The 25,620-nt window shown below is 45.8% G+C and overlaps 1 protein-coding gene across 4 annotated transcripts in view; it reads right to left on the bottom strand.

Annotated features, from left to right (window-relative positions):
- Positions 1 to 25,620, bottom strand: part of LPP (LIM domain containing preferred translocation partner in lipoma) — a 1,982,563-nt gene that overhangs the window by 1,892,606 nt on the left and 64,337 nt on the right. For 3 of the 4 annotated variants that reach the window (XM_069617468.1, XM_069617472.1, XM_069617467.1), the window contains exon 2: positions 23,626 to 23,731. The exons of the other annotated variant lie outside the window; for it this stretch is intronic. The gene's annotated coding sequence lies outside the window, so the exon portion shown is untranslated. The remainder of the gene's footprint in view (positions 1 to 23,625; positions 23,732 to 25,620) is intronic. 4 annotated transcript variants of the gene reach the window in all.

Below are 25,620 nucleotides of genomic sequence, written 5' to 3' on the forward strand. Positions count from 1 at the left end.
TCTCCCTCTAAAAAAGGTTTGTTGCATCATTTTAGCATCATTTCTAAAATCGTTTTTCTAGGTAATCTGGTTTGACTTGTAAGAAATATGAATATTCTACATTTGTTAGCACTGTTGGATGAAACGATTGTGCACATATCAGGAACATAGATCTCAATCTCTGAATTTGTTTTAGTGAATTTAAAATGGACGGATGTAAATTGTTCATACTTTTATCTGGCAGAAAATAGAACCTTCCATCAGCCCTAAAAATCTGATGCACAACAGGCCTTCTTTAATACATGTTGAGACGTTGAAAATTATATATTTCATGCAATCGCTGGAGAATAGCATTGTTTAATTAATTTATATTTATTCAAGAAGACAATATTTCCACTAAAGATACACATTCAAAAACAGTTAAAAAAAATCCTAAACTCATCAAAAGATTCCATCTATAAGACCATTTTTAAGAAAAAGTAAAAACCCTACGCAAATTCAAACGCATTCCTAAATCAAAACCTTTTGAAATCATAAAATACACCAATATGACCCTGTATGAATATTATTGTGGAAATATACATTGCTGAACAAGTCCACGTACCCGCTGGCACATGGGACCTTATTAGCTCCTTTTGGTCCATCATCAGCTCTATTGGCTGGGCAACTGGTGCTTTCCCAAAGATAGTGCTCTTATTTTTCTTATGGGCCTGTTTTCTTCTACATTGTCTACACATTTTCTGCAAGGCACTTGCCTAGTTGCTCAAACCTCCCGTTTCATCTGTATCTGTTAGTAATGCATTGATCATGTACCAATACAAGAAATAATGGCTATTGACATTAGTACTGAATCTCCTTTCCGAACCTGTACATACTCAGGCTTATAAGATACCATGTATAATAGAACTGATGTTTAAAAGTGCAGTTTGTGGAAATATACATTTATGAACACCTGTCTTTTTCTCGGTTATATGTCACACAGTTTTTCTGTGGTCCACAAACGGCAACTAAAATGACCTCTGTGTGTTTTAAGTTGCAGGCACTGCTCTCAAACTAGAAATACCTGCAGTCAAAATGGCATGCACAAATATCAACCGGCCAAGGATAGAACATAACTCATGTTCAGCCTCTCACCCTGCATTTCTATTGGTATTAAGCTATTTTTACTCACTGAGCTTTCTGTTCACCCAGTCAGTAAGTTACCTTTCAATGACCCTATGTTATTTACATATCATGCTAACGCAGCTAAAAAGATGTATATAAGGATCAAAAGATTCGGAAGACAGAGCCTTAGCGAAACATGGGTTATCGCCTCTCTCAGCTCGAGTGCTTTCTTGATGCTAAACAAATGCATCTATGTGACTTATTCTGTGAAAGTGTCTCATTCTTGGTTTACATTCCAGGTGGGAAGGACCTTTTAGGAGAGGGGTACAACCTTGCTCCAATTTGCACCTTTCAACATTATCCTTTCCTAGTTTAATACAAAGTGCTATTGCATAAATCAATACCTGGCATAACGTACGTTGCGCATACTCCAAATGAATCAATTATAAAAAAAAATATATAAAATCAAAATGACAGATAAGGCAAGAACCTCAATACCATACTAAATTCATACAGGTGTTCCTATTCCATAGTTGGAGTCCCTCCCTTATATTTACAAGCTCTGCCCAGATGGTTAGAAATATTGCAGATAACCATATTCAAAATTCCTCCATGTAGACATACAAAGCTTCTTGCAGAGTTCTAACAGTTAATTAATTGAATAAGGGTCTTAGCTAGAGTTTTTTATTTTATTTATTGTAACAGAACATGCCAAGGGCCAATTAAAGGAAATTGGCCTCACTTTCAGTTGTTACTTGATAGAATTTTCAGCAATTTTCTGCCAAAGAATTAATATTGTATTTGGCACTAAACTCTGCCAAACGGAGAATGCCTAATCTTAAATTCAGGAAGAAAACCTTACTGGGAAAGGATTCAATCTCAGACAGGGTCCGAATCATATAGCACTTTTGATCTCCAGGTATGAAACAAGGACCATAATGCAGGCTCATCACATTTTTTTGTCAACCCCAGTTTGCCCATTTCACCATTTATTTTGTCAGATGTCTTCCTGGTTTTACAATATCTGTTCCAGATCCAACGTTGCTGGCATTGCTAGAATACAAGTTAGAATGACGACTTTGCTTGGAATGCACACATTACATCTTTCAAGTATATTTTGTAATGCAGTAATTCTGGGGACCACCATAGTTTTACCCAATAAATCTGAGTTTTGTTTCTGCCTTTAAACCTTCAAAACCGTTTCTAGCAGGCAAGCTAATCGCAATTTTATTAACTTACTTTCTGTCCATTCTGACGTATCACAAATATTGCTCAGAATATTTCCACACTGTCAGCAATAGCACACAAGAGAACAGTTTAATACCCTCCCCCCTCAAACTGGGTCAATATCAAAGTACTCGTTTCTAATAGGGCCAACCACTTGGCTTTCCAAAACATGGGCAGGCCTGGTAGTTGAAAGACGCTACCATTTTAATTGCTTTATTGAAAAATGAAATACATATTTATTGTACTTTTTTTTGGAACAACTGGCTATACATTTCGTTTTCTTAGGGTTAATATGTAAGCCTTTGCTGTATCACAGGAGGTTAAGTAGTTTAATTTGCTTTTGGGAACCCGATAGCCTCTTAAACAAAAATCACAACATCTGTGAAAAGAGGAGTACCTACACTTTCTGCAGCTAGACTGGAAGCATTGACTTCCAACTTATTTAATTTGAATGCCAATTAATTCATATAGAAATGTGCGCTTATAAACATCCCTATCACCTTGATTGACAAAAGCACTTGATTGACTTTCACTGCCATCTCCAAATATCATTTGGGCCACATTTGAACTATACAAATTATACATAGTGGATGAAACACCAATCGGGATCCCCAAGCTCATTAGTTCTTTCCATAATAGGACCAGAGAAAAACATCAAATGAGATCTATAGATCAACAAAGTACAAACTAACCCTAGTTAAAAATCACCTATTCCAGTATTAATAAATAGATCCTAAAAAAAGAGTACCTCACTGATTTAACACCGCAGCCTGACCACTCAAAAGGCTATTCATATCCAAAAATCAAGTTCTCCAATCTATGACCAACTTTGCCTTCAATGTTTACAAAACAATCATTAAGAGATATTGGGATCTGTGCAAACTCTACCGTTCGACAGCTACTCGCCAGAACATGCCCAATATTAATACAATTGAAAAATGCTGTAACAAAAAGGTACCAAATCACTGGTTCCCTTCTGAACAAGTCTCTTGGTGCTTGGTCTGGTCCTGAAACCTTTGGGGTTTTTTGTACTGTCCATCACTAAGGCAAATGTATTCCTGGGTGTAGGGTGCACGCCCAAGTTAGAGAGTTAATAGGTTTAAGTGGAATTAGCGAGGTGCAAGGAAGAAAAACCAGCCCTGACACTAGTTGGTGTTCAAACTGAAAGCACAATGGATGTCCACAAATTATATGGAACTCCCATCCCTCACACACCCAATTTGTGTTAACAAACTAAAGTAAATTATAGATGTATACACTCAATTTAGAAAAAGATTTTACTGTTATTCAGAAGTAAAACATACCTTTGAATAATATTCCTTCATACATTCAATTTGTCAATTTGGATACAATCATATTTCAATATACATCATTTCACATTTACACACTTGTGTTCTATTAAAGTTGCAATACATTAAAAAAAATAGTCTACATAAAAATAGAAACCATATTTAAATGTTGGTATAATTTCACATAAGTAATTGAAAGAAATTCTTAATGTTCCTCCTATCCTAGTTTGTTCAACGCGTTTCAGGAATGTAATCCCTTCATCAGGAGCTCAAACTTGTTATGAATCTTAATACTTGATAAGATCTAAAAGAAATTATACAAAAAGTATAAATGAGTATGTGGTTCTATTTCATATCAGTTTTACTCACAATTTACTTTCAATCTGTCATAGTCTGAACAAATAAATCACCTGGATGATATATTTTGAAACAATCACAGTCGTGTTCATGTGGTTCAATGATTAATATCCTTCTCAATTTGTAATATCCGTACTCCTATTTCCAAAGTTCACTCTGGAGCAATGTATAGACTAAGTGTTAAAAAAAAAATGTATATATAATTATATATATATATAAATATATATATATATATATATATATATATATATATATATATGGGATACATTACTCACCGTAATCGTATTTCTGATGCTTGTATCTGCTTAGATTCACATGCTGTGCATAGGCCGACATCTAGTGGAAGCTGCGGAGTATTACAGTTTGTTTTTCGAAAGTCGAAAATGGGCGTCGACACAGGCGTGCCAGTAATACTATCCCTAGTGTGACGTCCACTGTACCCAAGATCCCTCACGCGTCTAGGATCCTCAGATTGTATTTTTTGTGACATGAGGAAGCATGAGGAGTAGCGTGAGTACAGATAATCCAAGCAGATAGACAGAAAGGTAAGACTACAAGTAATCATGCGCCTTCTCTCGGAGGGGAGGAAGGGTGGGTCGCATGTGAATCTAAGCAGATACAAGCATCAGAAATACGATTACGGTGAGTAATGTATCCCTTCTGAGGCTTGTGGAATCTGCTTAGATCACATGCTGTGCATAGATTAGCGAGCAGTACCAGAAGAAGGAGGTGGGATGTGAGAAGGGTCATGAGCAAACCGGTGTCTTAGAACCGCTTGTCCCACTTGTGTATCTGTCTTGGAATGAGTGTCAATGCAGTAATGCTGAGTAAAAGTGTGAATAGAGCTCCAAGTAGCTGCTTTGCAAATGGTGTCGAGGGGAACATTTGCAATGAAAGCCAGAGTGGCACCAATGCCTCTAGTAGAGTGGGCCCTTGGCGTAAAAGGCAGAGTCTTTTCAGAAAGAGAGTAACACAGCTGTATACAGTTGATAATCCACTTCGAGATAGCGCCCTTAGAGACGCGATCCCCCTCTCTGCCTGTAGCTACGGAGACAAACAGTTGATCTGTTTTCCTTAGCGGTCTGGTTTTATTTACATAGTATAGGACCGCCCTACGCACATCTAGGGTGTGTAGTTTCACCTCAGCCGAGCTTTGCGGGTTTTGGAAGAAAGCCGGAAGCTCGATGGACTGGTTTACATGGAACTTGGATATGAATTTAGGTGAGAACCTAGGGTGTGTGCGTAAAACCAGTTTGTCCTTGTGGATAGTAAAGAAAGGATCCTGCACTGACAGAGCCTGAATTTCACTGACCCTTCTTATGGAGGTAATGGCTACTAAGAAGGCTGTTTTATAAGTCAGGTGTTTGAGACTACTTTTATGCATGGGTTCGAATGGGGGTCCCATGAGCTTAGCTAGCACCACGTTGAGGTCCCATCCTGGCGGTGGGTTCGAAATAGGAGGGTGAAGTCTCTTTACTCCTTCCATGAAGGCTTTAACCACTGGTACTTTCCACCACGAGACCTTGTTATGGGATGTGGTGTAAGCCGAGAGGGCTGCCAGGTGTACTTTCAGCGAGTTAAAAACCAACCCTGCATCCAGCAGGTGGAGCATGTATGTCACAACGTTGGAAGGAGTGCAATCAACCGGGTTGATTTGTTTATTCTGGCACCAGATAACAAATCTTTTCCACTTATCAAAGTAACAGTGCCTTGTATTTGGTTTCCTGGACTCCTTTAGAATGTCCATACACCTCTGTGGTAATTTGAGATGTCCAAACTCTATGACTTCAGGAGCCATGCTGCTAGGTGCATAGAGTTGGGTTCCTGATGCACTGTTTGACCCTGTTGCTGGGACAGTAGGTTGTACCAGGCTGGGAGTCTGATGGGTTCGCACACCGCCATCCTGCGTAGGTGTGGAAACCATGGTTGTCTCGCCCACATGGGAGCAACTAGGATGAGCGTCATCGATTCCTTGTTCATCTTGTACACCACCTTCCTGATGAGAGGAGTTGGTGGAAAAGCGTACGCAAACATCCTTGACCAGTTCATCCACAGGGCATTCCCTTGGGAGTCCGGCTGGGGGAACCTGGATTAAAATCCTGGGCATTGTTTGTTTTCGCTTGTGGCGAATAGGTCTATAGTGGGGAAACCCCACTGAGAGAAGAGATCTTCTACTACGTCTCTGTGAAGGACCCATTCGTGTTCTTCTGGGAGGGAGTCTCTGCTTAGAGCATCCGCTAGGGAATTGAGCTCCCCTGGAACATGTTGCGATGACAGGAAGATGTTCCGTCTGAGTGCCCATATCCATATTTTCTGGGCAAGCTTGGACAGATTTGGCGAACGAGTCCCCCCTTGCTTGTTCAGATAGAACATGGCTGTCGTGCTGTCCGTCCTGATCTGCACCGACAAGTTCAGTAGATGGGGCTCGAACGCCTTTAGCGCTCGGAATACTGCCAGAAGTTCTAGCAGATTGATGTGGTTCTTGGCTACTGAGTGAGACCAGAGACCCTGAGCTGTGTGGTGGAGATGGTGAGCTCCCCACCCAGTCAGGCATGCATCTGTAGTCACCACGGCTTGTACTTCGGGATCGTAAAAGGGTTTCCCCTTTGCGAGATTCTCTCTTGTCCACCAGTGTAGGCTCTGTACGAGTGTTGGCGAAACGACCACTAGATCGTCCCACTGACCACTTGCCTGAGACCACTGTTTCGCCAACCATTCCTGCATGGGACGCATGCGCAGACGCGCGTGGGGGACCAGGTAAATGCATGACGCCATCATGCCCAGTAACCGCATAGCTTTGCGTACTGTTATCTGTTGACCTGACTGATAATGCGGAATTTGCAGAAGTATATTCCGAATTCTCTCTTCCGAAGGGAAGGTCAATCCTTTCTGAGTATCTAGGATAGCTCCTAGAAACTGTTTTGAGGTGCTTGGCACCAGACTTGACTTTTTCTCGTTGATAGAGAAGCCTAATTCGTGGAGGAGGTCGATAGTTCTCTGAATGTTTGACCTGCAAATTCCTGGGGTTTCCCCCGTTATGAGCCAGTCGTCCAGATAAGGGTACACCGGGATTGCCTCCCTGCGTAGGTGTGCAGCTGCCACCGCCAGTACCTTGGTGAATACCCTTGGTGCTGAAGCTATCCCGAAGGGCAGTACCTTGAATTGGTAGTGGCGACTGTCCACCTTGAAGCGCAAGTACTTTCTGTGCGCTGGGAGCATGGAAATATGAAAATAAGCATCTTTCATATCCAAGGTTGCCATGTAATCCCCCTTTTTTAGGAGGGGGATTACCTCTTGTAGCGTGGTCATACGGAATTTTTGGGGCTTGACATACTTGTTGGCAGGCCGTAAGTCCAATACTGGGCGCATTGTCAAATCTTTCTTTGGCACAAGGAAGTAAGTTGAATAGATACCCTTGTTTACCTGGTGTCCTGGGACGAGTTCTATCGCGTCCTTTTCTAGCAGAATGGCGATCTCCTCGAGAAGGATCCTTTGATGCTCTAGGGAGTGCACTCTTTGTCGTGGAGGATGGTTCCGGGGACGCTGCAGTAGTTCTATACAATATCCTGCGGATACTGTTGACAGCACCCATCTGTCTGAGGTGATCCCTTCCCAAGCCTGGGTGAAGGTGGAAATGCGTCCCCCTACTGGGGTTGCGTGACAAGGGACCCTGAACTGAGCGTCACTGTTTTAGTGGAGGCGTGCCGCCTCCCTTGTTGGGGCTGCCTCTGCCTCTTCCACGACCTCTCTTGTTACCCCTGCCGTAACTCTGGGTAGACTGCTGGTTGTTATTCCATTGTGTACCCTGTCCCTGGGCATAGTTGCCTCTTTGTGAATTTTGGCCGCGTGGGCGACGAAAATTACTGTTCCCCCTCTGGTTAGGGGGTTTGTTGGTAAGCTGGCCAAGGGATTTGAGAGTCTCATATTCATCTTTGGCATTTTTAAGTGCGTCTTCGACCGCTTTCCCAAACAATAGGTCGGGTTCCACTGGCTTGTCTATTAAAGAAGCCTGGGTTTCTGTCTTGAATCCCGACTGCCGTAACCACGCATGTCTCTTGATAACAGTACCTTCTGCTATCAATCTCCCTGCGTTGTCAGCGGCGTCGAAAGTTGCTTTTAAAATGCAACCAGACACGGCTCTCCCCTCTGCCGAGATCCGAGCCAACTGGCCCCTTAACGGTTCTGGAGCAGAGGCAATGAGCGCCGCGACTTCTTCCCATTGATGGCAGTTGTAACTAGCCAACAGGGTGGTGGAATTCGCAATCCTTGCTTGGTAGGCGGACGTTGAGGCTACCTTCCTGCCAAACCCGTAAAGTTTTTTGCTCTCCTTGTCGGGAGGAGCTTCTGATGAAGATAAGGGCGTGCCAGCCCTTTTTCTAGTGTTGGTAACCACTAGGGAATCTGGTTTAAGATGTCCCCTTATATACAGAGGGTCAGACTGGGCTGCCCGGAAAATCTTTTCAATTCTGGGGTTGACAGCTTTGGTGAGGTTAGGATTCACCAGGGAAGGATCTATTCTTCGTTGGATGGATTTGAGGATAGGGATGGTCTGAGCGACCGGTCTCCTCTCTCCTACAAACTCCTCCGCGAAGTCCCTTTCCTCCTGTACACCGTGGGTGTCGATGTGGAAATGTTCCGCTGCTCGAGCGAGAACCTCGTTAAGGAGGGGCTGGTTATCAACTGGAGAGTCGGTAACTGGGGCTTCGCTTTGTACTGGGGAATCTACTCTGTAAATTTCCTGCTCATCTTCTCCCTCCTCCAGGTCCTCATCCTCTGCATAGTAATCTGTCCCGGTTTGTTCTTCCATAATTTCAAACTCCTGGTCCTCTTCAGGGAAAACTTGTCCCTGGTAACTGGGGAGTGGAGTAGAATATGGAGTGGAGTAAGGCTGAACCTCGAAGGGTTCAGGTCTTTCGAACCGGGGCTTTTTACTTAGCGGGATAGGATCGGAGGAGCCTGAGGGTGTGGCCCCTTGATATATGAAAGAAAATTTTCTGGGTTCTTATCATAAAAATCAGCCAAGGAAGACATCCTAGACATAACCCTGTCTATGTCTTCACTGGACCACTCCCTGGAACAGGGTATTACTTTAGTAGGTGATGATTTATGGGACTTTTCAAGGGTAGACTTGTGTTTGCTTGTCTGCCTAGGGTGAGAGGATGGCTTTACAGGAGTGGAAGGCTGTGCTTTCCGCTGTTTCCCCCCCTCCCCGTGCGTGGAAAAATGTTTTCCCTGTCCCTTGGAGGCCCCAGAGACTTTCGACGCCTGGCGCCGAGGGTCTGGAGAGGTATCTGTGTGCTTCGGGCGTGGGGCCTCACTGGTGTTAACCGCGGTCTCGGTATCTTGGAGCGCGGCCTGGGGGTGGAAGTCGTCTTCGTCTCCCGACGATCGAACTTCCGTTAATGTGTGTAGCGAGGCACTCTTGGCAAGAGTGGATGATTGCCTTGCGTCGTGAGGTGATCTCGATCGAGAGCGCCCAGAGGACACCGAGTCGGACCGTTCTTTTTGTGCCTCTTTCCAGGAAGTCGACGTCGTCGAGGTCCGGTTGGTCTTAGTGTGTTTAGTGTGTGTTAGGTGTGTAGCGCTTGCGTCGCCGGGGGTCTTCCCCATAGCCGCCCTGCCGGACGACCTTCCGAGGTCGGGGACCTGCGCTCGCCGGCTGTCTTTCGACGCCATAATGCCCTCGCCGTCCGAAAGTACGGCGTCGCTGCCATCGCTGAAGGCGCCCTCCGCTGCCATGGCCTCCTGCCTGGCGTGGTGGGCCCAACGCTTTGTCGAACGGTCCTTAAGTGTCTTAGGTTTAAACCTACTACACGCTCTGCAGTTCGCTTCGGGGTGATCCCTCGGCAAGCAGAGATTGCACGTGGCGTGCCTGTCGACCCAAGGGTATTTGCGATTGCACTTGGGGCAGAATTGAAAAGGGGGTACCCTCCATACGCACCTTAAGGCAGCGGGCTGCTAAGTGTAGGAATATATAAAATGTAACTATATATCAAGAGTGAAGAGTATGTACCACCCCCCACTCTCCCTACTTGTAAGGGCCGAGGCCAGCGGCCTACTAGGCCCGAGCCGAGGCCAGCGGCCTTCCGAGGCCCAGATCCGTCGTGCAGCAGTCGACGGTCGATGACTTCTCCAGCCGTCGTCGAGGTCGAGGGTCGACGTTGGGGTGGGGAAGGGAATGAATAAGAATTATAATTATAATAACAGCAAAAGTATGGCTAAGGCCAGGGAACTCCGCAAGATGCTTCCGACCAGTATGGCGGAAAAAAACAATCTGAGGATCCTAGACGCGTGAGGGATCTTGGGTACAGTGGATGTCACACTAGGGATAGTATTACTGGCACGCCTGTGTCGACGCCCATTTTCGACTTTCGAAAAACAAACTGTAATACTCCGCAGCTTCCACTAGATGTCGGCCTATGCACAGCATGTGATCTAAGCAGATTCCACAAGCCTCAGAAATATATATATATATATATCTGTCTATTCAACAAGAATTCTAAAACTCAATAAACATACACTCAGTATATATAAGAAAAAGAAAACGCAATGGTTGCATCAAATTTTCGAGGCGTATCAGCTCATTAGCTGTACGAAACTCTCTATGGTGCCAAAAGACTTGTTCAGCTCACTTCTTCTGTGTTCAGGGTTCTACTGAAGAAGGAAGCCCTCTACAGTACAAAAGCCTCGTTCTAATCACTTCTTTGGTGTTCAAGTTTCTAATGAAGAAAGAAAATAACTAACTATATAGGGTATCTTATTAGCCAAGTAAGTAGTGTCACTACGGACACCCCCTCTTCCTTGCCTATCAAAGGATCACACTAACCTTGGGATACCACCTCGGTTTCCTTATCAGATAATAAAAGTGCACTAGGGTTGCTGTAGAATTCTCAGAAATTGAAAAACCAGATGCAATTGTGAATACATCTCCATGATCTTCCCTCCACCATCGTTAAGTGCCAGAATATATGGATATCATTTGTATTAACTGCTTGCTTTAGGGCTACCCATTTTCTTTGTCTCCTCGCTTCTTCCTTAGTACTAGATGCCCCATTTTTGACATCCACCACCAAGTGTTGGCTTTGCTTCTTTACAGTTTCCTAGCATTCAATATTTGGCTAGGCAGTCATGTATGGCCTCACTAGTTTAGACAATGCTTTATGCAAAGAACTGGAGAGAGACCAACATCATCTGCTGCAAGAAAATAATCTAAGAGGGGCAACAGGTCACTATAGATAGCTGGAAGAACCCTTGCCATATGAAGCTTAGACCAATTAACCCTTCAGTTGTATTTGTTTTTTCTAGTCAATGGATATATATTCAGGGGTACATCCTCACTACTTTCATCCATCTTGGTGCCGATGCTAGAACAGGGGATCATGATCACCCTCAATACACAGAATAAATCAAAGTCATCTACTAACCGTCAAGTGGACACATGCAACTTTATAAGCTCATTAAAATTGTGTCATATTCTGGTCCGAAATCTAGGAATTGCCAGCACATTTCCCATAGTGCTACTGTTACAGTTACAACACCTCAGTGTCTGGAGCTCCCCTTAAACACATGAACTTAGTTGGAGTGAAAGAAATCGTTTTTATTTTCCTTTTCCCTGCGTCATCTCCCTTTGTCTGTCCTAAATTGCCTCCCGTCAGGTGTGAAGGAGCTATCTCGAGGACCACTTGCTTATGATCTAGGGAGTCCCAATTGAGGAAATGTCAAAGACAGAGAAAAGACTTTGCAGAATTGAAGCAAACCCCCATCGCAAAGTTTGGGAAGACTCCTGTCCAATACTTGAAAAGATTCAGGAAGCACAAGAAAAGAGAAGGTAGTACCTGGGTAACCTATGTAACTGAATCTTTAAAGAACTTGTCTGATGGTGGAAGATTACCACTTTTGAAGGCATGATTCATTTGGCCATGCTGGAACATATTTTTGTCTCATGTTCCCCTGAGCTTAAGGAGCACCTGGCTGACTAATGAAATTGATCCTAAGAAGTTAGCCACTGGAGCAGATTCATGGGCATCACACAGGGTGTCCTATAACGAAAAGGCTGCTTCCGGAAAGGAAGAGGGGAAGAAGCAGAAAAAGAAAGCGGGTGGTTCCACTGAAAAATCATCGCAACAGGGCCATAAAAAGTTTTTAAAAGGGTAAGTCATATGACCATGTACGGGTTAGTGGGACTAATCATCCCAAGCACCACTATGGTTATAGTAAGCCTCCCTGTGTCCCAAGACCCAGTGGATCTTGTGTGAATTTTGGAGCAAATGACCACGGGAAGGGGGACCCTAGATGCAAGGTCAAAACCTTGGGGGTCCACTCTGTGAATCCAATCTTCAAGCATGAGGGAGAAATACTCACAGGGGCACCCTTCTCTTCCGACTCCTTCCCCTGTGAAATAGGTTCAGAAGTAGGTTTAGTTTCCATGGGATACTGGGAACCTAGACTGTCTGAGGCATATGCCTCCTTCCCTGACAATACAAGCACTTCAAGGATAGTGTCCTGGTAGATTGTGTAGAAACCTCTGCCATAAGTGACACTGGGACCAGCAGAACTGTAGTGGATTTCAATTTGGTCAATTCGGAGGAGATGGCCAGAGCCCCTCTAATGCCCACTAGGTTGGCTGATGGTCCCCCTCTCAAGTTTCCAGTTATGCCGATAACTCAGACTGGTTTAGGAGTCGGGATACGCAAATGTTCAGAGGCAAGTCCCTGGGAGTGTACTGCTGGGAAATTATCTCAGAGATGTCAGTCTTGTGGGAGATACAGGAGAGAGCCTGCACTAGGTCTGAAACAAAGGCTGAGCTGCTGAGTCCAAGGCTGAGCCAAAGCCAACGGGGAATCCCAAGGCTAACGGAGTCAAAAAAACATGAGGGAAAGAGAATGTCCCCCCCCCCCAAAATCACCTACCACTGAGGTGGAGGAAGTTGGCCAAGCTCATGAACCCTACGAGGAAGCAGAGGGGCCTGAAGTATTTGACCCCCATGGCCATCCTGAGTTTCATAGTTTACTTGCAGGTGGTGGTCCTGGAAGGGAAGAATTCAGTAAGGGCCAGCATAGGTGCCCATCTTTGGAAGGCCTTTGGAGACAGGCCTGTTCAGGGCGAGCCTCCTGGGAAACAGAATTTATTAGGACGGTGGGCTACTAGGTAGTGAGCCCAGAGAGTCCACTTAAGGAGACCACATGAGGTGGGTTGTCACCCTTCAAGTGAGACCCTTCCTCCTGCAGTTGGCACATGAGGTACCCCTTGCAGGTCATCTTGGTATCTGAAGATGAAGGAGAGGTTATCCATGCACTTCTACTGGCCCATGATGGGGGTCCCAGTAGAAGGCCACTGCGGGAGTTGTGCTACTTGCCACATCTCTGGTAAAAGTGGCCCAACAATTCAGGCTCCATTGGTACCACTCCCAGTAGTGGGTATACCATTTGAGAGGGTAGGGATTGACATTGTGGGTCTCCTTGACCCTGCAACATCCTCTGGCAGCAGGTTTATTCTGGTGTTAGTTGACCATGCCACCAGATACCCTGAAGCCATCCCACTGACGACAGTGACTGCCAGGTCAGTTGCTAAGGCATTACTTGGCTTATTCACTAGGGTTGGTTTCCCTAAAGAACTTGTTTCTGACAGAGGCAGCAACCTCATGTCCAAGTATAAGCAGGCCATGTGGAAGGAGTGTGGGGTCTCATATGCTTTCATCAACTTATAACAAACAAATGGCTTCGTTGAGAGGCTTAATAGAACTCTGAAAAACATGATTGGGTGAGCACCGGAGGAGAAAGTGGGATCTCCTTTTACCAGGTTTACTCTTTGCCTACAGAGATGGCCCCCAGCAAGGGGTTAGTTATAGTCCCTTTGAACTTCTCGCTGGTCACCCTGTCAGGGAACCACCTAGCCATTGTTAAGGAAGGATGGGACCTCCACATTCCGCCTGTCAGTACAAATGTTGTGGACCATGTGCTGGGATTGAGAAAGACTAGCCTTACTGGTGGCACAGGCCAGTGACAAGTTGAAGGCTGGTCAAGCCTTGGTCAATCATTGTTATGACCAGAAGGCTTTGCTTGTACACTTTCCCCTGGTCATGAAATCCTGATCATGAATCCCATAAGGCCTACGGAACCTACAACATAAGTAGTCAGGCCCTTACAAAGTTGTGGAGCAACTTGGTGAGGTGAACTATTCAGTGGACCTTGCCAGGCCTGGTCAAGCCCCAAAAGTGTTCCATGTAAACAGGCTGAAGCCATTCATCCCCAAGGTGGAAATGGCTGCTCTGCTCTTGGCATCAGACAGAGTAAGAGGAATCTGAACCCCTCCCTGACCTGTTCCAAGGCAGTCCTTCAGATGGATCCATTGAGAGCATCAAATTGGCCCTTCAGCTGTCTCCTAATCAGCAAGGTGAGGCGAGAACCTTGGTGCAAACATGACATTAAACACTGGAGATAGGGTACCTACCAAAAGTAGGAGCAATTGGATATCAGACAGAGTTGGGTCCCACATCAAGTTTGAGGTCAACGAGAAGTTGGATCTTGGGGTGATTGAACCCTCCAGTAGTCCGTGGTCCAGTCCTGTGGTTCTGGTGCAGAAAGGCAGGTAACTCTTAGTTGAGGTTCTGTGTGAATTACAGGGCCCTGAATACTGTCACCAAGACAGATGCTCAACCCCTACCAAGAACAGACGAGTTGGTAGACCAGTTGGGTGCCGCAAAGTACATGAGCACCTTTGATCTCACTGCAGGGTATTAGCAAATATCCTGGAGTGAAAGTGCGAGCATTCTCAACTCCAGAAGGGCTTTACCAGTTCAGGGTAATGCCATTTGGATTGAAGAATGTACCCATCACATTCTAGAGGTTCATTAACCATGTTCTGAATGGGTTGGATGAATTCTGCATTGCATAGCTGGATGAAATTGCAGTTTTCAGCCCCTTGGGAGGAACATGTAAAACACCTTAGGATTGTTTTGCAGGCTCTTCAGAAGGCACACCTGACCATAAAGGCCAGTAAGTGTCACGCTGGTCAGGAGGTTGGTGGGAGATAGAATACAGTCTCTTCCTAGTAACGTACAAGCAGTACAAGACTTGTCTGCCCCCACATCCCAAACCCAAGTGAGAGCTTTCCTGGGCCTCACTGGGTACTACAGGAATTTCAAGGCAGACTATGGTACCATAGCTTCCCCCCCACCCAGACTGTCCTCACTACTCCAATAAAACAAGGTCTCTTGGTCTAAGGAGTGTGAGAGGCCTTTCAAGGCCTTGCAAGGCCCCTGTTCTAAGGGGTCCTATCAGGAATCTTTTATTGGGCAGACAGATGGCGGCTCTGACTCTGGAATAGGTGCAGTTCTATCACAGCTAGATGAGAAAGACATGGAACACCCTATTGGATTAATAAATCACCAGTTTAAGGACAGAGAGCTCAGATGGTCTACTCTAGAAACAATATTTTTCTAGTGTGTGCCCTAAGAAAGCAGAGGTCCTACCACTATGGGACCCACTTCACTGTACTTTCTGCCAGTGAAGCACAGCTTTCAGCGGCACTCCACTGGACTTTCTCTCATCGTTCTCAGGAAACTGACTTGTCCTTCTGACAGTCCGTACTGGGAAACATTGTTCCCTTAGTCGCATGACTTAGTCGCCACTTTTGGCAACTGTATTTCAGTGTGCAAAGTACCTTACAATACCGCACACTGGAGTCCTTGCGTTTTCAGGCCCTAGACATCCCTTAAAGTTTTTTTGGTAACTGGACAATGAGCCTAGGAGTAGATCGGTGGCAGCAGAAGTCTTTTCATGTATTTGTATTAACTTTTACTGAGCCATACCACACTTACCGTGTGTGGCTCATGACTGTGGCTAGTGTCCATGATGGCTGTGTCATAAGGTCTTGTCTTTTCCTTTGGCCATTTTACCCGTTGCTCTTTGTGACCTGGGGAGTCCTTATTTAGGCATGCATTCTCCCATGAAAGCCGGCGCTTTTCGTGGGCCAATGCATGCCACGTGTGTGGGTACCCAGGATGTGGGCAGGGACTGTCTGGTCCCAATTCACTCTACTGGTGCCATGATGTCTGGTGTGCATGAGAGCTGCAGTGGTCCCTGATTGGACGACTGCTGGCATGCATGAGTGGGGCAGATCTCATTGGCCAGCTGGGTGTGAGCAATCACTGGACTTTGGGATATGAGGAGGGGGCCCGAATGCAGACCGCAGATCACCCTTAGGTCCGAATCGACCTATACACGGAACCAAGTATCCAGAGAAGTGAAGCAGATCCAAGGGCTGTCCGAAACACACAGAGAAGGTTCGGTACCCTGGGCCAGCTGTTGTCCCGGCAGTGCCTTGCTTGGCACTGGATCTCCGAAGATTTGCAAAGGTGCTTCAATCCTTTTCAGTGGTGGATCAATCATGCAACGCCTCCTTGGTGCACTGCAAATAAGCCTTCTCAGAAGCCCACCCGTGGACTGACCAACTTTTACCATGGCACCCGTGCTGGAGCGTTTACATCGAGTCGTCCCTACTGCTATGGGCAGCGAGAGGGAGAAGCATACATCAGTCAGCAAAACCTGCATGCTCCTGCATCACCGAGACAGTGGACATCACTGCTGGCAAATTTAGCTCCTTTCTGTACTTTTGATTATGCACAAGTAAATAAAATAAAAAATGTAGCTCCTTTCTTAAAGTGCCTTTAGAACCGCTGAATCAGTGCTTTCTTTGTCCTGAATTTGTGATGAGAGATCCTGTGCACTTTGAAGCGTAACCAAGGAGGGGATTTCGCAGTCCAGGCAACCTTCTTCAAACCTGCCAAGTTTGACCTTGTAGTGAGAGAAGGGCGGTGAGTAATATCACTTACTGGTGACCCCTAGTTCATCCAAACCATTTCTTATGCACAAAGGATCCCTTGAGGTCCTTGTCTCAACTTGGGGGGGCTCTTGCTTCCTATAGTGGTCTGAAATTTGGGGACAGCTTTGTTCTTCGTAGCAGACCCACCTCTGACTCTTGGGACCGAATTCCCCACACTCGCGTGTCCTCTTGCAACGTTTCCTTCCCATTGAAGTTGGTCCTTTGTGAGCTTTATGTTTTTTTAACTTGTGTTTTACTCACAAACATAACATTGCGAACAAGGCTCCAATCTTCGTAGGGCTAGACTCAAGTTAGGGACATCCATTTCTGGAGTTGGCCATTGTGATAAAGAAAGTTTGTTTTCCCCTCCTCACAGATTTTGGCAGGAACCCAAACTTTACTGCATTGAGCAAAAAGTGAATGTACATATATTTTACATAGTGTGTGTTTAAGTACTAGTATTACGGTGTTCATTATTCACTTGTGTTTGTTCTTGGCTTAAAATGTTTTATATTTTTGATATACTACTGTCTAGGGGTAATTGCTGTCGTCCTACTGTGCTCATCCAAGACCTCAGATCACCCCCATGACTCCGGAGACTTAGCCTTGATTGCTCTACAAGCTACCTTGAATTCTCCTGGCTAAGTTCATAGAAGTGTTCCCCGTTTCACTAAACAAGGATGGCATCCTGAACATCTGTTCACCAGAGAAGAGTTCAGAAATCCATTCAAACACAGACTCTAGTACCAAGACTATGAAGAATGTCTGGGCATGTACTTACACGAAGAGGATGCAGGAAGAGCACTTGCGTGAACTCGGAGGAGTGTTCAGCCTTCCAGGAAGAAACATACCTGTATGGACTTTATAAACCCAAGAGAGACTTGACACAAGGTCAAGCTGTGTCCGGAGGAAGCACGTTCATGGAAGCTGCTCGTCGTGGGAGATTCAAAGGGCTGGAGACAGGGACACCGTCAAGAGAGGGAGATGCGCCTTTAGCACGTCTGACACAAGAACCTGCAAAAAGCTGGTGAGGCAATAGCACGGCCTCCAGGAGGAGGTGGACTGCACGGTCCATAACAGGTACTGATACTACAAGGAGCCAAAGACTGCAGAGCCGGCACCGCGACCAAGAAGCCGGCTGAAACCGCTGAAGACCCAGACAAGGCAAGTACAGGCCCCAAGAGACCAGAGCCTGGCAGGAAGATCCCAGAATGTATGGGAGAAAGCGGCCGACTGGTGGGGGCACGAGAAGGTCCTGACCACAGTAACGGCACTTAAGGGAAACAGGGGCAGACATCAGTCCCCTAATTTGAAAGGAAGAACGAGTGAACTGTGCATGAGAGGAAATCTTCCTTCTGTCAGTACCAAAACCACAGACCACCAGAGAAGGGTCAAGTATCCCAATGCGAGAGTGTGTGACTTGCCTCCGAGGAGGTCTTCAACGTGTTAGTGGTAGCCCCAAGGCCACCAACTGTCAGAAAAGGGTTGAGGACCCCAACGATCGAGAGCAAGTAAAGATACGAGTCATCTTCCTCTAGGCAGATAAAATTGACATCTCAAATGAAGAGATCGTAGTAGTCATCATGAAAATGATAAGCTAGAGGGTCCAGGGGCCTGCCGAATCAGACATTCAAAACCAAACCGTTAGGGGCCTCTAACACTTGGCCCACCATATTTAACTTTATCATCAATTTGGCAAGAAACAGTGATTATTCCCGCATAGGGAAAAGGTCAAATAAAAGATCAGGTTCCTAACGACTTATCGCCCTACTAAACGTAATGAGTAAAGTTTTTGCCTCAGTGGTCTTAGGACGACTCCGGAAATGGGACTCTTTATTTTATTTATTGGACATTCGTATGGCACCTATACACAAGTGTTTCAAGGCGCCACAAGACAACAAAAAAAGTGGGGGCAGGGGAGACAGAGGAAAAACAACAACATTGGTCCTACTAGGCCTTGTGACATTCGGACCATGCAAGTGCTGTGACAATAAGTGCAGGGGGAGGGGGCAGGTCAGGGCGGAAGGGCTGGGATAAGGGATAACGGGGAGGGGAGCAATGCAGGAAGGCTGAGGCCCAGTGGCTGGGCAAGTGCTCAGGAGAGCCTCAGTGGGAGAGTGCCAGGGGAAAAGGGTAGGGGGACAACTAATGCGAGGACAGGGGGAACCAGAGTTAGGCTGGTCAGGGAAGGGTGCCCGAGGGCAAGTGCAGTTTATGGGGTGCTGGGGTAGACTGCATGAGGCGGACCTGGTCCCACTAAGGCACATAAGGGACAGGAGCCAGTCATAGCGGCAGAGGGACATAAGTAAGGGATATTTTAGGGCTGGAGAGATGCAGTCCCTGGGTTTAAGGTCAAGGATAAGTCTTGCAGCCCTATTCTGGATTAGTTGAAGAGGGCGAAGGGAGAAAAGCGGCTGATCGAGGAAGAGGCTGTTGCAGTAGTCCAGCCTAGAGAGAACCAGAGCTCTGGAGACATTGAGCTTTTAGGTAAAGGTGAGGAAAAGGAGAATGCCTCTGAGGAGGTGAAGCTGAAAGTTGGACTTCTTGGTAAGGTCTGTGATGCAAGAGAAGGCATTGAATATGACCAAGGTTTTTTGCCTAACAGGAGGGGGCGCAAGGAGGGTGGCCAGAGATTGGGAGGGAAACCGGGAGCAGGCGCCCCAATGAGAAGGATCTGTTGTCTTACTGACATTATGGCAAATATTGTTAGCAGAACCCCCATGCTTGAAGAGCAGTCAGGCAGCAGAGTATAAGAGAAAGAAGAGGAGGTGGAGAAGTGGAGCTTAAAGGAGAGTAGTGTGTCATCCGAATAACACTGGGTGCGAGGAGAGAAGGTGGAGCTCAAGTGGGCCAGAGGGGCATGGTAGATATTGAAAAGTCACGGCGGTAGGATATAGCCCTGAGGGACGCTGCAAAAGGAGAGAGGTGGCGGAGAGGACCCAGTTGTACTTGGGAAGGTCGGTTAAAAAGAAATGTCAGCCAAGCCAGAGCCCAGTCAGGGATGCCAAGGATTATCACAGACGATTTATGAGGATGGCATGATTGACAGTGTCGAAGGCAGAGGAAAGGTTGAGAATGATTAGAAGGGAGGGAGAGCTGGAATCAAGATTTGAGTGCATGTTTTCACAGGTGTACAGGAGAGAGGTTTCCGTACCTCTAGATGCTCTGAAGCCAGACTGGTGGTTACAGAGACAGCCAGCAGATTCGGTGTGGTGGGTCAGTTTGGGAATGACCAACCTGTCCAGGATTTTGCCCAGGAATGGGGTGATGGAAAGAAGGCGATAGTTGCCGGGCAGGAAGGATCCGCAGAATGTTTTTTTTTTTTAGGAAAGCGTGCACAAAGGAGTGCTTGAGGGGTGATGGGAAAGAGCCAGTGGCAAAGGAAAGGAATGGTTATAGAAGTCAGTCAAGGCAGGGGAAAGAGAGGAGATGTTATCCTCGATAGTTCTGGAAGAGCAGGGGAGCACCTGTTGGAGGAGACTTTCATAGAGCGGACTACTCTAGAGACATCACCCGGTGCAATGGCAGAGGAGGAGAGGGTGGGGGAGGAGCGAGAAGGGGGCCAAGGGATGCAACAGCAAAAGGGGTACAGGGGCAGAGGAAGCAGAGGAAAGCGAGGACAGGATGTCCTGAGTTTTGGTGGAGAAGTGGAAGGCCACTGCGGTGCATAGGGCCTGGGAGGGAAGAGGAGAAGAGAGTCTGCAGTAGCATTGGCAAGTTCCTTGCAGATTTAGAAAAGTTCAGCCATGTTATTAGTGGCCCCAGAAACGAGAGCTTGGACAGGAGCCCTCTTCTTAGAGCGGATGGAGAACCAATATTGCCTTTGGAGCAGGCAGCAGGCCAGTTTGTCAGAGGATGTGCTTGTGGCCTGCCACTTCCACTCAGCGACTCTGCACTTGCGTTTCAGAGCGGCCAAGTCAAAGTCATACCATGAGTTGCACTTGGAGGCAGGCGTCATGCAGATACTCCTGTTCAGAGTGTTGGGAGAGGGACAGGTGGAGGTTTGCAAGTGCAGAGGCTGAATGAGAGTCAAGAGCAGGGGTGGAAGGAGGAATAAAGGTGGCAGCAAATGCAGCGCCTGACAAGCTTCATCGATCGAATGACAGAAGTGACTGGCAGTCTGGGCAGAGGCATCGCCGGGGGGTCCGGAGCTCCAGATGAGAAGAGAGGAGAGGGCAGTCAGACCAGGAGAGACGGGTAGCTAGAGGGTCAGAGAGAGATGTCTGCAGGGATGAGCGCATCCAAGGTGTGACAGCAGAGTGGGTCGGGCCGGAAGGAGAAATAGTGAGGGGAAAGTGTCACAGAGAGGTACAGAGGCTGCCTCTGGAGAGTCTGGATGAATGATAAAGTCACCCAGGAAGAGACGTTTGGGGAGAAGATCAGGAGAGAGGAGAGGTCTGCCCATTCAGAGAGAAAAGGGGAAGTAGGTCCAGGGGGCCTGTAGACAGTGGCAAGAGTGAGGTAGAGGGTGGGAAAGACACCCAGCCTACAGACTAGGCATTCAAAAGAAGAGTAAGATTGGGCAGGAAGGATAGTAGCAGGGACCCATTCAGGAAGATAAGGGCCACTCCACCTCCAATTCAGCTGGGAGAGGATCTTGTAGCCCACAGGAAGGAGTGTGTCAAAAGCAGTGACAGAGCTAACATTGAGCCACGTCTCGGTGAGAGTGAGGATGTTAAGGTCTTGAAGGAGGTGACAGATGTCAGGAGAGTGTTTAACAGCAGAGCGAGAGTGGAGGGTAGCTAAGTGAAGCTGGTTGCCACCTTTAAAAATGTCTTCTGGGGGTGGTATACAGGGATGTGATACACCCATCGAAGGGGGGGCGCAGTTGGGGGAGTGGCGGGAGAGGGGAGGAAGTTGACAAGAAACGCCTATCAAGAAGGATGTGGTTTGGTTGAGTGTGCTGGGCCATGATAGTGCAATTATGTTAGACACTAATTATGCACCTAGATGATGAGAAGTATGCCAAGAGAACTTCCCATCTGGTTCCACAGTTGATGGGTGAGGAGGAAAAAGGGGATAGGATAGAGACCATATGAGGAATCCATAGGTCGGGATAAGGGACAGTGAAGAGTAATAGTCTGTCTGGAGGAGGCATTGATTCGGAAAATCATATTCTATGCCACTACCAAATGGGCTTTAGAAAGGATTGCGCAACAACTCATAATATTCTGTAATAAATATATGTAAAACAGCTCAAATGAGGGACAGACCACCCTTGTGTGTAGCCTTTATATAGACTACTTAGCAGCCTTTGATAAGTTATGCAGGGATTGTCTTTGGCAGAAATCAGACTCATCTAGTAGATTCTCAATGGCTTAAATGTGTTACTAGCTTATATGCAGAGAGAAGGGTTAAAATGAGGAAAGACCAGACTGACAACCATTCCAGACACACCTGCACCCATCAAGGGTTAAAACAAGGCTGTACACTCACTCCCTCAATTTAACTTCGATTTCTTAGATTTTCAAAATCACTTACAGGAAGCTAAATTGACATCTCATAAAATTGTAAACCAGCATGTGGCCTGGTTGTCATATACAGATCAAAACAAAATGGGGAGTCCCCTCAATGAACCATTTAAATTCTTGATCCTCAAGCGGCCAACCTATGATTAGGCCTGCCCATTACTTTTGGTAATGAACAAATCTATGTAAAGGCGCACAAATATGAAACCAAGCAATTTTTATTTTTTACGTAGGGCAAAAGGTCCTACCACTTAAAAACAAATGCATACAGTCTTGATGTTTCAAATGTGTACAAATTAATCAAATACTGTTACTCGCATAATGCATACATATAACCACCACTCCAAATCACAAATTCAAAATAAACATGGCCTATACAGTTGAAAAGCACTCAGTATAGGTATGTATCTTTGTTGGTCAGATACTAAATATCAAAGAGTCAAGACCAGTTTGTGTTAACAATATGTAGCTAACGAGTGGAATGTTGTACACACAGGTGTGGTACCAAGTAAGAGTAAGTCAACTTGAAGCATAAACAAAACCAGTCCTATGCTAATGGCCCTATCTAGCTAAGATAAATAGAATCAATTTGTACCTGCACCCCGTGGTGTTACAACAGAAATTAGACGCATCCCAGGTCTACGTCCCAAATACGTTCACAAAGAGGATCTGTATTTGGTGCCACATTTCTATTGGCCGAACGTTTCGGCAGCAGATCGATTTCAGTGCCTTCTCCGGGACCCCAAGGGAAGTTGGAGCACTGTGGATGTGATATATTACAAGTTACTACAACTTTGAATTCAAAGCCAAATAAAAACCATGCTAAAGATAGAAAATGTGGTTATAAATGTGGTTAAAAAGGTGGGAGGTGTAAATCAACCAATAGAAAAGTACCATCACCCACCTAGCGTGCCATAAGCCGATAGTCAAAACCACCACTAAAGGAAAAGAAAAGGTTTAGGTTAAACCAATAAAGGGGGAACCCAAAAAGCAAAAAGCCTTAGAAAGATCAAAAAAACTGTTTAGTGTTGGAGGGAATAGAAACCCCATGCACACATGCATCACCCGATGGGCCTGTGTCCATTACGTACAATTTATGGACTTACAAATTAAACCAGCTATAAGTAGTTTTCAGAAGAAAACAAACACATGAACCTGAGTAGAGAGTGCTGAAATGGAACCCAAACTGCCATAGTAGCTGACCACTAAAGGAGGCCATAATGCTGATTAGATCTCAGCCTGTGCCGGGGGTTTTGTTGACTCGAATGGGCTTGGATGTTTCATATAGTTGGGAGCATAGGTACCTGTATCACATACACCACAACACATACCAGTGAAGTCGCCACCTTCCATAGTATGGTCTACGAACGAACACTCACCCTAATCCCGATAATTTGCGAGGCATCAGGGTGTGGGGAACGCCTTGCTTCTCCCAGTCGAGTCCGCCACGAACAATTCAATGAAGTTTCACTGGCATTTATATTGCTGAAACATAAGTACATGTCAATTAATCATGATGATCTTAATGCGTTCAATCGCTAGACGGCTACCAAAATAAGCATGACAGACCCTTAACATTGCCTGCCGCGATGCCAATAACGTGTGGATGCCAACTACAATCTCGGGATAATGGCTATGCGCTTTCTGTGCCCCAAGTCTACTGCATATTCAGATCTCTCATGGGTGCACGTATTCTACGCTATCCCAGATCGATTTTGAAAAGATATGTATGGGTAGCTAGGTATGCAGTAATACCCAGCCATGTGGGATAAGCCAGTCTATCCAAACTACTTTACATCACGAAAGCTCTATTCACAGGACCAAAAATATACTTTGGTGGCATGCTACAGATATTCGCAACGATGTGCCATCATTCAATATAACTACTTGAGTATTCCTTACCTAGTTAATTTTCATGTAGCATCCCGTTCCGGTTCTCATCTCCAAGTTGTGCGAGAGACGCAACATACGTCAACAGACGGTCTATAAAGGAAGTAGGCTTGTACGTGACCAGGCCCAAGAGCGCGTCACCACGTCACTGGCTCTGGTGTCCATAGATTTAAAAAAAAATAAGACCAAGTAGCCCCGCTCTAGCACTCGAGACCAATTTAGCCAGAATTCCCCATATTGTTCCCAAATAATATGGGTGTTATAGTTAACACCAAATCACGATGCTGCAAACACCCAGAGGCAGCCTGCACAGCCCACATCACCAAAATTAGTGATGTGTGTAGTGCCCTCTACAGTGACCAAATCGTCACACTGAGGAAGTTCTGCAACGGAATACACCACACTCAACTGCATACACAGTGGTTGATTTCAACAGATTGGCAACACTTCTCCCATATACAAGACATCATGAGCAGAAGGGCAGACCCCATAAGGGGGGCAAGTCCACACCCTCGCCCACTGCGGGGTGCTACTAAAAACCATCTTGGGATTATCACAGCCAAGTGCAAAAGAGATTCTGCTTAATCCTCATATCTGGACATACCACACCCTGTATTGGTGCTCTCACATCGCCAATGCTGTGGATTGGCCTCATTGTGGCCGTTCTCAATCGTATCAAGTCGGTGCATCCACCTTGCCTCACAAATATTCAACTGTCGGGGTGTATTTGTACTTCTAGGTATTGCTTCCAATACCCACCAGGTCAAGTCATCAATTTTGTGTCCATTTTACATAAAGTGGGAAACCAAAGGTGCATTTATGTTCTTGCATCTGAAGCGGGATCTGTGCTCTACAATTCTTGTATGCACAGGTCTGGATGTTTGCGCTACGTACTTTAATCCACATGACACTCCACATAAATGATGGCGTTAGGAGTTTTACAATTAGTGTGGGCACGTAGAGTCCATTTCCTGCCCCTTACCTCAAAATCCTTGACTTTTTTCCTAAATCTACACACTGAGCATCCCCCACAGGGAAAGTGACCTGTGATTGGGTGTAAATCCCAACCTGTCATCTTATTCCTATTAACCTGTGGTCTGGCATGGACAAACAAATACTTTTAATTATTTTGCCTTGTCATGGCAAACAAAGGCAAGGGTTCATCCAGTAATTCCAATTTGACAAGGGGCCAAAAACATTTTATTACCTTCTTTACCGCATAGGCATGTGTAGTATATGGTAATACACAAACCAACTGGTCTTCCTTGCGAGGTTCTTTGGCTGTTAATAAGGTGTGTATCCGGCTCTCTTAATTGCCTTGGACACAAATTTGGTTGGATATCCTCTTGCTACAAGGCGTTCTTTAAGACTCAGCATGATGTAAATAATCAGTGATAGAAGTACAATTTCTACTCAGTCTGAGAAATTGGCCATACGGAAGGTTGTCCTTGACACCCCCTCGGCTGGAAACTCGTAAAGCAAGG

Source organism: Ambystoma mexicanum, chromosome 10 (assembly GCF_040938575.1).
Source record: "Ambystoma mexicanum isolate Mex_15411 chromosome 10, UKY_AmexF1_1, whole genome shotgun sequence".
Taxonomy (NCBI): Eukaryota; Metazoa; Chordata; class Amphibia; order Caudata; family Ambystomatidae; genus Ambystoma; species Ambystoma mexicanum.